This window comes from Dunckerocampus dactyliophorus, chromosome 3 (genome assembly GCF_027744805.1).
Source record: "Dunckerocampus dactyliophorus isolate RoL2022-P2 chromosome 3, RoL_Ddac_1.1, whole genome shotgun sequence".
NCBI classification, from domain to species: domain Eukaryota; kingdom Metazoa; phylum Chordata; class Actinopteri; order Syngnathiformes; family Syngnathidae; genus Dunckerocampus; species Dunckerocampus dactyliophorus.
Genome location: NC_072821.1, coordinates 26,114,739 through 26,130,725, shown reverse-complemented (window position 1 = coordinate 26,130,725; position 15,987 = coordinate 26,114,739). Strand labels below are relative to the sequence as shown.

The 15,987-nt window shown below is 38.9% G+C and overlaps 1 protein-coding gene across 4 annotated transcripts in view; it reads left to right on the top strand.

Annotated features, from left to right (window-relative positions):
* Positions 1–15,987, top strand: part of znf609b (zinc finger protein 609b) — a 128,099-nt gene that overhangs the window by 16,342 nt on the left and 95,770 nt on the right. The window lies entirely within an intron of this gene.

The window sequence follows — 15,987 nt, the reverse complement described above, 5'->3', positions numbered from 1 at the left end:
ATTGTGATGTTTTCATCGTTGCTCAGCGATGTCACAGCTTTTCTTTCGTTTTTCATGTAAAAAAAACAAAACAAGTTAATGTTACAAATAGGGCTGCAGACAAGGCATCCATTTAACAAGTACACTAAGTCCCCAACTAACGGACACAATTGGTTCCAGACGACCGTTCTTATGTTGAATCGTTCTTAAGTAGGGGAAAAGGTAATATTACCAATGATATAGGTACTACATGTACGTGTATACATATACAGTATATGTGTATGTATGTAAATATGAGTTTGGATGCAGTAGTAATGTTAAACAAGGATAATTAAGGAAAAAAACAATAATAAAAGTGATATAATAATACGTAATGATAAATGTTATTTACCTTTGAAGAGGGGTGGTCGAGCGTACAAGTGGTCAGACAAGTGCCAGCAAGACGGACAGGCGATTCCGGTGCATGCTTATCAAAATAAAGCGCAGTGAAACATTTTTATGACATTTTAAATAATTTTCAAACTAGTTGTGGTCAATGTGTGGGTAAATAATTAGCCATATATGTATCTAGATCAGTGTTGGCAACCTGTGGCACCGGAGCTGCATGCGGCTCTTCAGTCCCCTTGTTGCAGTTCCCACGCCGAGCTCTGTGATTTTTTTTTAAAACACCAAAGCAGAGGAAATGTGCGTTTTCATAAAGAGTATAAAATATCTGACTCACCGCAAGTCTGTGAATGCATCTACACTGCGTTCTGACTGCTGATTGGATTACCAAGGGAAGGAGGAGGAGGGCCAGTGTGATAATGACATGAAAAAGGCGTATTGAGTGTGCTGCCCCCGCAGTAAGCTATCCATAACTATGAATTTGTCCCTAAAAAGGTGTTGTAGTTCAATGACAACAAAAATAGCTCATAAGAGTTACATTTTTTGGCAGTACATTGCTATAGCTATTCATGTAAGAACTGAAGTGATTTTGGTTATTATCAAGAAAACCATGGAAGTTGCTAGATATCAGCTTTTAAATTAAACCCTTATGAGCTATATTTGTATTTGTCATCATCATTATATTTGTCCAAACAAATGTACCTTTAGTTGTACCAGGCATTAAAATGGATCAATAAACTGAAGAAACAAAGGTGGTCTAGTAATTTTTTCGTGACTGGATAAGGCATATAGTATATACCATATATACACTTTATGTAAGGTACAAAGACCTACTGTCTGCACATTCACAACGCCTTCAAGATATAGCTCAAACAGCTATAGCGGAACACTCCCTCAAACACTCCTTGATTTTCTTGTACTTCAAAAAAGTCTTTAATTACCGAAGAACAGTCTGAAATGTTGGCTCTCTTTTCTCGCTTTGTTGTTGCTCCATGGAGTGATGACAGCCGAAAGGGTTTCCAGGGTCGACGTCATAGCCAAGATGGCGACGGTTCAGCAACTTGCTGGGCGGTCGTATCCAAATCGTGTCAAAATAACCACTGCATTTCACTCCTATTTCATAGTTGTTTATTTATCCATGACAGCAGTATGACAAAAATGTTTTATTAAGGGAGTACTTGAATTTAGTTATTTTTGCAAACTTATTCTGGTGTCATGAGCACTTTAAGCAGGAATCGTGTGATCAGATATGGACTAGCCACCTTAGCAGAATGACCCGTACACAGCAAAGGCTGTGGGCAGGTCATTCTTTTGCCTTTGCCTTAACTGGCCATCTTGAGCCTTCAAGTAAATGCAAATGGAAAATACAAAGACAAAACAGGAAAAGCGGTGGAAAAGTGGAAAAAACAAAGACAATACAGAAAAAAAACAATGACAAAATAGAAAAAGCAATGACAAAATGGAAAAAGAATATATCTACATTTGTGAATTTTTTTTATTGTTGATTCTCTTTGTATTTCTACATGTATTCTCTTTTAATTTTGGCAGTCCTGTGATTCCATAAGTGACATCTCAATTGTTGTATATGAATATTTCAGACTTACTTTACTAAATATAGTATTACTGTTGGATGTGTTCTTTCTCACGTACTTTTAATACTATCTATCAACCTGTTGTTGTATACATCACTGACTAACGAAATACACACATGATATGATTTAAATATGATTTTCAGTCTATTTTGATTCATTTGAGAATACAAACATGAAGTTTTGGTGGTTTGGTTAAAATACACACCGTCCAGTCATCATGTCACGTAAAAGTGTCTGATGACGTTTATTAAGCAGGTAAGTTTTATTGTATTCATATAGTTAAAAAATATTACTTATTTCAGCTTCTGTACCTTTTAATTTGTCTCCTTGTTGGTGTAAACGTTGTACCCTCCCTCAGGCTTCATCATATTTTCTTGTGAATTGAATGGTGTTAGGAGTGGCGCCGTGACACTCCACGGAGACTGGCGTTTTAGAACCGAAACATGGTACCTTTTTGATTTTACGTTATTCGGTGCTCAGTAGTACCAACGAAGTTTGGTTGGTGCCTATAAAAGTACCGCTTTCGGTACCCATCCCTACCTGTAGCATAATAAATGTAAATTATATCAGTAGCGTACTTTTGTTTGACGTTAATTAATTAAACGATTGGAAAATATTATGTATGCACTATATAAGCATAAGCATCTGCATTTACGTGTATAGCCTAGGTCACAACCAGTCGTACAGGCTCCTAAGGCTGCAAAAAAACGCATGGACAAATGACCTCTGCATAATTCTCAAAATCACTCAGATTCTCCCTTGGAATTTACATTGTTGCATCATACAGCATAATTATATCATTTGTAAAGAACATAAAGGCTTCAATGTGCACAATGTGTCAGTAACACGCTACATCAATGCAACAGTCATGAATCAATTTTACAGATTGAAACTGTGCCACCTAGGAGAAGATAAACTAGTATTTCAATTTTGTTGTATCTGTTACAATGACATTAAAGACTTTCAGAAACAGAATCAGCCTTTACTTGCCACTTATACAGAGGTATAAGCGGAATTGTGCAATCATCTGTCCATACATGTACAACATACTATCCAATAAGATGGGGAGTAGACAGGACAGGATGACTGGGCGATTCAGGAGGCAGAGGAAAGGGAACAACAGGAGGAGAGGGGAGGGGGAAAAAGACAATTAAAAGGGAGTACAGTGTGGGACTGTCAAAAAAACCTCAGCAAATGTAGGCACAAATATGCACACTTTTACAACATGAACACAAGACTTGCACCACGAGAGAGGGCAAAGGGGAATGGAGGTGATCCCAGTGCGGTCAGCAGCCAGCCACAGCTAATGCAGCCATTATCGGCGCAAGCTGTGGTCCCCGTCTTGCCAGCACTGGGTGGATATAGCGGCGAAGGCGTTGATGAGAGAAGGGATAAGTGTGCGAATGTGAATGTGAGTGTCCTTGGATGCATGAGTGTGTAGGCCTAAAGACGTTCCCCTGACAGGTGCCCAATCTTGGAGCGTTAGTTCGCAGGGTGTCCTCGCGATAACACAGCAGTTGCCATGAAGATGTCCATGAACGAGCCTGTGACAGAGACAACAAACATCAGGCGTTCATTAAGAAGACTAAGAGGGGGTCAGAGCATCCCACTGCAGCAATCTCATGGGGGAAATTGTTGTCAAGCATTCTACATTCTTTGAAAATTTGTGTGTGTGTACTCACTAATTGTTGGCATATGAAAAAGATTCTATGCAACATTCTGTCAAAATCTTGTGTGACATGAACCAAAATGTATACTCGCGCACACTTGGAGTTAAGTCGGATGGATTCGTTATTTACCGCATTGAATTCTGAAGCAGACAGACTATTGAATTGACACAATAAAAAGACAATCACCTCGAATGACAGCCAACAAAGACATCTCATGTCAGTGATTGTAAATGCCAATATTTTGGCATGAAACCTATGTCAAGATGCAAGCAATAACTCTGGTCATTTTTATTGTCACATTTTTGAGTGATTATGATTCTTTTCTACTTCCCCTTCAATGCTTTCAGTCTCTAATTCTTTTTCTGTGTTTGTGTTTTAAGTACATTTTAAGATAGCGCTTCAGTGTTGGTGTGTTCTGGATGTCATAAGTGAGTATTTTAGGATAGACAAACCCTCAGTACCTGTTGACTTTGTCACAAATATATAGTATATGTGAAGAATTTCTTTGTCTACCCATCAATGTTTGATTTTATTATATTACATCTGGTTCTTCGTGGTATTGGTATTGGCATTGGTTGGCAATTCCATATTTAGCTTGTTGGCTCGTTTGGCTAGTTGACTCGTTTTCTCTCTGTGTGCACTATGGAAAAAGTTTGTCATACACTTACTTGCACCTCTCACCTTGAAGTTCTTTACAGTTTACAGCCAAATTAAGTTATCTGTCATTTTAGTGATACCGTAGTATCAGTATTGACAGCTTCATGCTCATAGATCATGTTGATTGCCAGTCGGCAGATGATGGCGAGTTGACTCTACCTCATGTTGATCAGGTTCTGGGAGAAAGGCAGTCAATTATTTGAGGTTAATGGTTTTTGGTGCCCTCTCCCTAGTCAGACATTTACATGGAAACACATCGACTATCTGCAGTGCAAACAGAGGCGCAGTTTATTAGTCACTCAGCAGTGGACTATTGTGTTCTTGTCACGAGAGGCCTCACACTGCAAGGGCATTTAGATGAGCTTGTGCAGTGCTTAGATTTCTGTACAAAAGTATGCACGCCAGTACTCTGCCATCAAGTGGCACAATTGTCATTCAATATACACACGTTTCTTTAACAGATTAAAGTTGTGGCAGCAATGTTTGTGGCAGCAAGATGTTAAAAAATGTGATTGTGTCAACCATTTAATGTTACTAACATTACTCAGTGAAGGGAGATGGCGTGACAAAATAAACTATATTCAATGACAATTTTATTAACTCCACAGTGACATCTCGCCGCTTTATGAATTAGTTGATTACTAGAGATGCTTGATATTAACTTTTTACTGATATTGTCCAGCACCTCATTACGGATATCGATATTTGCAGCGGCTATTACCAATGTGATGTCACATCATATGTAATGAATAAACAGATTATGCTTCTTTTACTGTGAAGCCGCTGGATGTGCAAAATAAGATGAATACTACAGGATGCAATGTAGGTTATAGAAAAAGTGCCATATATGCAGATGTTTTGTCTCAGAAAAATAGTCATTATAAGAATCATGACCAGCAGGGGTGTCTTGAGAGATTAAAACTTGATATTTGTCGTTTAGAGAAGTAAACAGAAGACTGTGAGCTATGGCATCGCTATGAATGATAATACACACATCATGGAAGTGGCAGTGCGCGAGGCAGGATTGGAACCGCACTTTAAGTGCTTTGCGCACACTGTGAACCTTGCAATCCTACTTGCAAACAGTCTTCCCAACGTCACTCGCTCACGACATGTTTCCATTGGAGTTCAACACTGCTGCGGTGTTAATGTCCTAGCAGACGCTGTAATAATTCTACATTAGATCAAACTTAAGATTTGTCACATCAAAACACGATCGCTGCCTATGACTTCTATCCGCTGCATATGCCTTCTAGCCGCACTCTTAGAGGGGATCTTTGGATCATGGTTACTTTAGTTCTTTTAGTGTAAACATAACACTACTGTAGTCTACTGCAATCTGCAATCTATTTTACATTTGTTTACATATGTAACTATACGTTAACATAAATGATTAGTAGCAGCAGCTACAACTGCCGTCATTATTTAATTTTTAGTGTTTGACATCATCTGACACAAGTGCCTCGAGCTGAGCTGTCAGAAGTGTTCAGCAGAAAAGTAATTTTTATTTAGTTTCAACTGCTATTTCAATACTGCAATTGAACTACAATCCAGCTCAAAAGTGAGCAAAACAAGGCTGCCAGCGGCACTTCTATTCCATATTTTTGAAACTTTGACAACCTACACTGTCAGCTAGCGTACCATAGCTAGCATAACTTATGCAAGCGGACAGCTACTCCTCAAACCCCGCAGAAAACTACGAATCGACAAGATCACAAGAGGCAGTTCTACATTGGCAGGCCCGGATCCATAAGTCCTGTTCCATTATCTTCCATACCTTTTTGTCATAAAAAGATGAATTCAAGTGCCCCGCTAAGTAAAGTCTCCATTTCACAATTCACTCCTGCCCCAAGGCACACCAAAATCACTGATGTACTCATCAGGTTCCTCCTTCCCATCATCCAACCTACCCGTAAAAGCCCACCCGCCACTGTGCCTCGTCCTCTTTTCCCCATAATAACTTTAATAGTGAGTGACTTCATTGTCATAAATGTCCGTTTCTTCAGTGCCATCGCACAATGTGTCCCTGGCGCTAAGATTCTTGAAATACTCCAGATGCTCCCCTCCCTTTTTCAAGCCTCACCAGTTTCTATTTGATGACTGGTAATCCATGTGAGCTCTAATGACACATCTCTCTGTCAGTCGGAGATCACCAAAAAGCACTTTGATAAACTCCTGGACTTCCTGAGCAGTTACGGTAAGGCTGTATTCATTAGCTGACCAATGCCCACAGGTGGGCAGGGGACCCGGGTGCTTCTCCAGAATTCTAAGTCTGAACACTTGGCTTCGGTCTACCTGGATAACACAAGATATTCCATTCACAGACGTCAATCTCTTTTGGAACCGCTTCTCTGTGCAAGATGGTATCCATCCAAACCACAATGGAAAGTACATGCTATCAGCTAATCTTCCGGTCGTCATTCGAAGCTATCTGAGCTGACTGTGTACCTATGCTAGCCACGCCCCCTCTTCTCCCTAGCCGCTACCATGTCATGCACTGCTCTCCTCTGAAAGCGCCCCCTGGAGGCCCCACTACACGGACCATAAATGTCTGGAATTTGGAAATAAAATTGATCCAGATAATGATTTTATAAATATAGTTAATGAAATTTGTATTGAGACTGCGTCAGTTCCCCGCCCTGTAAATTGCTATCTTTTATTAAATCTACACATGGCCATAGAAACGTAATAACAATGAAAACTACTGACTCACCAGTGCAGCAATGTTTAACAATTAAATGTGGACTTCTGAACATCCGATCACTGTCAAACAAAGCTGTCTTAGTGAATCAATTGATTTCAGACCATAACATTGACCTATTTTGTCTAACGGAGACCTGGTTAAACTCGGACGAATACGTTTCCTTAAATGAATCCACTCCTCTCACTCACATTAGCTTACACATCCCCAGAGAATCTGTCAGGGGAGGAGGAGTCACAGCCATCTTTCACTCAACTTTACCAGTATACCCAAAACATAAACTCCATTATCAAACATTGGAAAGCATCGTTATCAATATTTCACATCCAGCCCAGAAGGAACATAAGCACCTACTACTTGCCGCCCCCCTGTCCCCTATTGCGAGTTTTTAACTAAGTTCCTATCAAGTCTAGTTATTTGGATCGATAAAATAATCATAGTGGGTGACTAACATTCATATGGACGTAAACAATGACAGCCTATTCTCCTCACTCACTTCACTATTAGATGCAACTGGGTTCTCCCAGGTAGTGGATGACTACCCACTTTCACAATTCACACACTTGACCTTGTCTTCACATATGGCATTGTTGTTAAAAACTTAACAATATTTCCACAAGATCCTCTATTGTCTGACCATTTTCTCATCACATTTGAATTCCAAATAGCTACACACCAGTAGACAAAACCGTACTTACCAGTCCATCAGATAACGGGGCTAATAAATTCAAAGATGCTATGGCGCCCCGCCGCCCCCCAAACTCACTGCCCTTCATTAACCTAACACTAGTCCAACACAGATTGATGAGCTTGTAGACACCACAACATCCCTCCTACGAGAAACTCTCAACTCTGTTGCCCCGTTACAACTAAAAAAAGAGGAACCCAAAGAAATGTGCCCCATGGTACAATTCCCATACTCATAAGTTGAAACGTAAAACACAAAAATTAGAGAGAAAATGGCGTTACACTAACTCACAAGAAAATTGTTCAGCCTGGAAAGAGAGCCTAAAAAATATTTTAATAAAGCCCTGTGTAATGTAATGTAATTTAACTGAGCAAAACAAAAATAACCACAAATTCCTCTTCAGCACTGTGGCTATGTTCAAGTGTCATAGCACCGTCAACCCAACGTTTTGACAGCAAAATTGCTACTATTACACACCAAATAAACCACCTCTCCCCATCAACTGATGCTGGACATCCCTCCAACACGGTGACCATAAAGGAAATGGCGATAACTGACGCACACGTAAACAGTTTTTACTCTATCAACTCTTCTGAACTAGCCTCAACCATTTCCTCCTCAAATGCTTCAACTTGCGCGTTTGATCCCATCCGTACTCACTCCCTACTCACTACCCCACTAGTCAACACAGCTCTATAATCAGTATGTCGCTAGTGACAGGCTACCTTCCCCAATCATTCAAAGTGCCTGTAATCAAACCGCTTCTTAAAAAAACCTAACCTTTACCCCCGCCTTAACTAACAGACCAATATCCAACCTTCTATTTTTCTCCAAGATCCTAGAGCAAGCAGTTGCCAGTTACACCATTTACTTCAAAACAATCGTCTACTTGAGGTCCTTTAGTCAGGATTTAGGATGCACCACAGTATAGAAACAGCACTCGTGGACATTACAAACGACCTCTTCACCGCTTCAGACAAAGGCCTCGTTTCAGTATTATACTCAACAAAACGCAACGCAACACTTTTTTTTTTTGCTACCATTTTTCATGAGCTGAACTCAAAGATGTAAAACCTTTGAACACAAAAGGCCTCTCGCTCTCAAATATATAATAATAATATTAATAATAATACATGGAACCACGTGACACACCAAACCACAGAAGAAGAAAGAATGCATGCGCATAAGTCCGTCGTCCTCCACTTTCCAAGGCTCGTCTAGACTTAAGGTGGAATGACGTGTGTCGATTTGGGAGTATAGGACAAAAAAATAACAGGAGAATGTCGACTGCGGTGAGTCATGACACTCGAAATATTCAGATATTTGGCTTGTCGTCAAAGCTCACTTCTGGTCACGTGACAGCAACCTGTTGCTGACGTCATCGTTGGATTGCTAGTCAATATGGAAACGATGACCTGGTGTTATCAGATTTTGCCACTCTGCAAGCCATTTTCAAAAAGTACCATTTTAGGGCACCCAGAAGGCCGTTTCCGTGTGGATGAGAGGCTGAAACAATAAAATACTTTCCCGTTTTGACCTGAAATTGTTTCCGTGTGGCTAGCCCCTTAGTTGCATTCAGTCAGTACAAAAATGTAAAATAGATTAATGGCTCACTCCCAACACGTCCAAATCCTTTGCACAGATGTACTCTGATCAGACTTTTTTTATTGAGACCCGTTTATGAAGATTATTTTATGTACAGGTACGTTGTTGCGAAAACTCTCCAACAAACACAAATTGAGATGTCATCAAATGCATGAGACGGTCTTAAGTTTTTTAGAGTACAATCGGAATGTTTTTCAGTTGTCTACCGGGTTTCCCCTAGGATTTTTTGAAGCTGTGGTGGGCTGCATAGTGAGGGCCGACAGCCGCTGTGTCGTGTCACTGTTGCGTCTGCATTTTTTTATGACAAATATGACACATTTTATGGCAATTACTTAACGTGTCTCAAAAACCAGCAGAACATGAACGGAGAACACAGTAAAACTGTTAATTTAATGGCCGAGATCACTTATAGTGAAAGTCTAAATGTCGAGCCTCCTTTTGTTACCTGACCTATTTAGTCTGGTACAAAAGTACAACATATTGCACTATTTGACACAAACCATTTAATTTGATGCCTGTTTTAGAGTAATTTGAATACACGGGGAAGGAATTGTTCAATAATACATTTAGTTCAAAATAACACAAATAACAAAAAAATCAATTTTAAATATTTTTGTCATAGAAATCAGTATAAACAGTCTTTATATAAATTGAGAGCCCAGGGTTATGAAAGCACAGGTGGATCTAACTTGCAGCACTATTAAAACAACTTTGACAAAAAGAAAGTAGAGGTGATCTATTTGTTTTTTTTGTGCCAACATTTAAATTGCACTTTATTTACAAAGCACATCTCCACTCAGTGTGCTCATGTGTCATTAAATACAGGTGTCATGTTTGAATAGAGCACATAAAAATACTCAGAGGTGATGCAAATATTCTTTGGTGAACTACTCAACATCAGCTGGTGAGCTACTGCTAGCTTACGTGCTACGTGTTGGAGACCACTGTGATAGCGTCACTGTTTAAAGCTGTACACACTACGTGTTTCAGGTTCTAACTAAGACACACAAGTGGTGTTTTGAAGACAGGCCATAAGTATTACAGTATAATGATAACAAGAGAGCAAGATTGTTAAGTGACACTTATAAGTGAGTTGTGATGATGATTCATGTATCCCATGAACGTAATAGCCAACGAGCAAGCTCGTGTAAACAAAAATGCCAGAAAGTCAAATGATATTGAAACATAAGCAATCAGACATGCTGGCTGGCATAGATAGGCTTAGCATGTGACAAGCTATGTGTCAATTGACTACACATTTTACGGGCTATTGTTCATTCTCCCAATATATAATATAAGAAACAAAGTGAAAGTCAACACAAAACGTGTCGCTTATCTGGTCAGACATACGCAAGTGCCAGCAAGACAGACAGGCGCATCCAGCGCATGCTTATCAAAATAAAGTGCAGTGAAACATTTTTAGGATATTTTAAATAGTTTTCAAACTAATTGTGCTCAATATGTGTGTAAATAATAACCTATATACAGACCCTTTCCAAAAAATTAGAATGTCATGGAAAAGTTGTTTAATTTCCACAATTCCATTTAAAAAGTTAAACTTTCATAGATTATAGATTCAGGGCCCACAATTTAAATGATTTCAAGTGTTTATTTGTTTATTTTTACGTAATTTGGGCTTCCAGCTCATAAAACCCACGAAAACAGGAATTCAAAAAATTAGAATACTGTGAAGAAATCACCATTTACTTCTCAGTTTTTGCAGGAAAAAAAAGAAAGAAATTAGGATCACATCAAATCAATCAAAATATGGTACTTTCAAAACGATATGTCAATCTTCAATACTTGGTTGGGAATCCCTTTGCCTTACTCACTGCCTCGATGCCACGTGGCATTGAAGCAATCAGCCTGTGGCATTGCCTGGGAGTTATGGAAGCCCGGATTTCCTTGATGCTTGCTGTCAGCTCTTCTTTGTTGGGTCTGGTGCCCCTCATTTTCCTCTTGAGAATACCCCATAGATTCTCAGTGGGGTTTAGGTCCGGTGAGTTTGGCATGGGCATCAAACCAGGTTTTGGTGCTTCTGGCGGTATGGGCAGGGGCCAGGTCCTGCTGGAAGATGAAATCTGCATCTCCATACAGATCCTCAGCAGAAGGAATCATGAAGTCCTCTAAAACATTCTGGTAGACTGTTGCGGTGAACTTGGATTTAAGAAAGCAGAGTTTACCAACACCTGCACCGGACATTGCACCCCAAATCATGACGGACTGTGGATATTTCACACTGGACCTCAGGCAGCTTGGGTTCTGTTCCTCACCCGTCTTCCTCCAAACCCTTGGACCTTGATTCCCAAATGAAAGGCACACTTTACTTTCATGGGAAAAGAGGACCTTGGACCACTGGCCAACAGTCCAGTCCTCCTTCTCCTTGGCCCAGTGGAGATGCTTCCTACGTTGGCTCAGGTTCAGAAGTGGCTTGACCCGAGGAACCCGACAGTTGTAGCCCATCTCCCAGATGCGTCTGAATGTGGTGTTTTTTGAAGCTGTGACTCCCGCCTCATTCCACTCTTTCTGGATCTCTGCCAGATTCTTGAATCTTCCCTGTTTGATAATCCGCTGAAGCCCACGGTCATCTCTTTTGCTCGTGCATCTTCTCCTGCCACATTTTGCTCTTCCTCTAGACTTTCCATTGATATGCTTGGACACAGCACTCTGTGAACAACCAGCCTCCTTAGCTATGAACTTTTGTGGCTTACCCATCCTATGGAGGGTATCAATGATGGTCTTCTGGCCAGTTGTCATGTCTGCAGTCTTCCCCATAATGAACCAAACTGAAGCAATTTAATGACACCTGGGGAAGCCTGTGCAGGTGATTTGAGGTTAGTAGATGATTAGTGTGTGACACTCAGTTTAAAACATTCATGCCCTGCAAAATTTGGGCTGATTTCTTCACAGTATTCTAATTTTTTGAATTCCTGTTTTCGTGGGTTTAATGAGCTGGAAGCCGAAATTATGTAAAAATAAACAAATAAATACTTGAAATTGTTTAAATTGTGGGCCCTGAATCTATAATCTATGAAAGTTTAACTTTTTGAATGGAATTATGGAAATTAAACAACTTTTCCATGACATTCAAATTTTTTGGAAAGGGTCTGTATATATCTTAGGGGAACATATACATCCATTCTTACAATATATTACTTAAAATTGTTTTCAAGTTTAAAAAAACAAAACATTTTTAAGGTGTGGCGGCTTTTATTTTGTAGTGGAGGTCCCCCACGATCAATTACATGTAGCGTAAACCCTGTTTTTACAATTCCAGCCAGCTGTACTTGCTAGATTTTGTTTTGGCACAACTCTGGTGGTTGATTGTGCTATAAAAAGTATTTTGGCAAAACATAGGTTTTAAAGTGTTGGCCTAATTTTAATCAACAAATGAAAATGTTTCAGTCAAGTGCTTATTGGTTACGTTTTATATTTATTTTATTGTAACAGAATTAGAATTGGATTTGTTGGCTATGTATCCAGTTTGACAAATAGTTCAAAGGGGTGTTCCAGGGATTTATCCTCACCTTAACACAGATATGCAATACCAGACAATTTCCAAATTTGCATTTCCAAATGCGTTGACATGACACTTGAGTTTGCTCATTGTGGGAATTGTTTTGTAAGTATGACTTTGCTGAACTACGATAAGTTGTAATGAAATTAACCTGGCAGTAAACTTGAGTAACGAAGCAGTAGGGCCCTATGATTTCTGTGTTCATGGAATGGTGGACGGAATTGCGGACTTGGTCAATAAAAACACAATCTACTGTTAAACACAGAATCGCACAGAAATTGACAAGTTGTGAATGAAATGCTGTTATTGTGAGGAGAAAGAACATTTGTGTGGGGAAGTATTTCCCCAGCCGACCGCTCAATCGTGGCAGAATCTCATCACAAACACAAATTTTATCTTTCACAACCACACATCAAAGTCTGTGGGCGGGACTAACGCAAATCTGGTCCAAGGACTGCGCTGGTCTGAAGCCTGGAAGTCGGAGAACATACTCCAACTTTGTCGGGAGATGGTGGGAGATATTTTATAACCTTGTGGAGTATGTGAAAGCGGGATCTGCTGACCCAGAGCGCGTAGTAAGAAAGAAGTTTTTATTGAAGTTGTTGGAGTTAATTCCGCACTTTATGACCAATATATTGACCGGAGAGTGACTGAAAGTTTAGAGGAGGTACCCGAGCACTTCTCCACCAGGGTTCATGGACGACACACACAAGGACCAGCGTTTGGCATTTGACATACATTTGACATACCAAGTGGATTCATAACTGAATAATCTTCACATATTATTAACTTTAATCATATCTATCCTTGATGAATATACTGTACATCGAAGCATTGGAAAAAAGAGCAATAAATTATAATATGTTTAATATGTATATGTATAGTATGTTTTTTATACATATAATTCGGGCAAAGACGATGTAACATTTGCTTTAAAAAAATCCTATATTTTGACAAATGGTCAAACACGCTAAACGCGATATATATACTGGCACCCAGTGTATCAGAATATGTTCACTGGCTCTGCATCGATCCATCTGAAATCAACCTGTTTTGACTGAAAGTTCTGGGTAACCAATCAGGTTCGTGAAATTAAATAGCGAAATAATTTAACAATTCAATGAATTAATTAAATAAATAATTACATACTTAAATCATTAAAGAAATAATTGATTAAATAAATAAATAATTTGTGAAGTAATTAATTAAATATTGAAATAATTATGTTTTTATGTTAAATGAACTGGTATTTTAGTAATTTAATGACACATTTAAATGACACATTTTAATTATTTAATGGTGTATTTATTGAGTTAATTAATGAATTACACATTTGATTAATTATTTCAAGATTTCTTTCTTTCATTCTGTCCCATTTATCCTCCATAGCGTAGGGGCAAGGGATGACTTTGAAATGATTTCAAAGCTGTGTTTTCTCTCACAATCTTAGTGCAAATTGATATCAGCACACCAGCTTGTGACCAGATAACACTCAATGTTAGAACAAGCATGACATGCTGTGAGTAGCCTGCTTGCTTGCTGTCAAAAGTGACACTTTTGTTGCCTCTGTAATTCCAACTAAACCAAAATGAGTGATTCTGCTGGTCTTTCTCTCAATGCTAATGAAACTGTAGTAGATTGAAAGTCCCATCATCTCAATCATCTTTCCCTCCAATTGCCTCATCTAAACATTTGTCATCTTAGAGTTGTGTTTGGAAAACTGCCACGCGGCCCAGTTTCTGAAGGGAGGAGATCATGCTCTACTTCAGAATATCACAGTTCATGTTGGAATTCATGTTTCCCTCAATGAACTGGTACTCCCCAGTGCCAGCATCATTCATGCAGCACTGGACCAACGCCCTCATGTTTGACGGTCAGAAAGATACATTTTACAATTGTACCTTGAGAAGATAAACTGTAATATGTCCAACTTTAGATACTGTAGCTTAAGGCATCAGAAAGTGACTTGCTTAGCCGATTTTTATAGGTTCTGTTCCAAAAGATTAATTTAATACAAATATTCTTGTTTGCTGTGTCTTATCTTTGGTTTGAACAGCGGTTAGACCTCCAAGGCTTAATCATATGAACTTGGGTTTTATTAAAGAGGAGAAGTTCCACGTACATCTAGTATTTCCTCTGGATCCAAAGAACAAAATGTAACAAGATCCTATATAAGCACTACATATTACAACCTGGCCAAATGAGATTTGTTAGAGATGAGCGTAAGAGCATGTTAAAGGGATTTTCTTTCTGCAAAAGCACTAGATCTCTAGCAAACTGTGTTTGACACTGCAGCTTTTTGCCTTGCCAACACAAGAAATTGTGTTCAAATCATATCAGATTGGACATACAGTATATGATTTTTAAGTGTTTGTCATATGAATGGTAAGACACTTTTAACACCTTACAGTATTTATCCTGTGATGATGTAAGAGCCGGCACAAATAAATATTGCATGTCGAGATTCATAAAGTCCTTGTTTGGACTTTGTTGTCCAACTATTAGTTTATGCAAAAGGACATACTGGACCCCTTTTGATTGTTACAGAAAATCACAATGAAATATGACTGTGTTAGAACAAAAACATCAAAACCTTGGGTTTGAGTTGTCAAACCAGATATTGTGTTTGAGTTACATACAGTATATGGATATGGACTATATGGACTATATGGACTATTCTCAAACTACAGTGTGGCCATTTGGACTAGCAACTGATGGTAGTTATGTAGGAAGTGTTGCTGCATTAGTTAACAAAACGCATTACATTACAGCACACAGTACCTTGCCTGTTGCATTGAGATAAACCTCACTGATTTTAATTGTTAGAAGTTGGTATCTGCAAAAATATTCATTGAAATTGTGCAATTACATATAAAGGTATACTGGCAATACAAAAGCAGTTCAAAAATAAACAATTCTTTAAAATGCTGCTGTTCTTGAATATTTAATTAGTGTACATTACATTAGTGTAAAGCATATTGTCACTATACTTCGTTTGCTATACTCTTTTACAAGAAGAAAAAATGGGCTGCTGTTAAACTGGTGTGTGCTGGGCAACGTTCCCTCTAAGCTGCACGCATGCGCAATCGCCACTGATCTTGTGTTCTCAGCGCACAAGAAATCCTTGCTGCGCAGCAAAATAACATACAACCTGAAATGTAAATAAAATAAACACATAATTTATTCTGTACCAT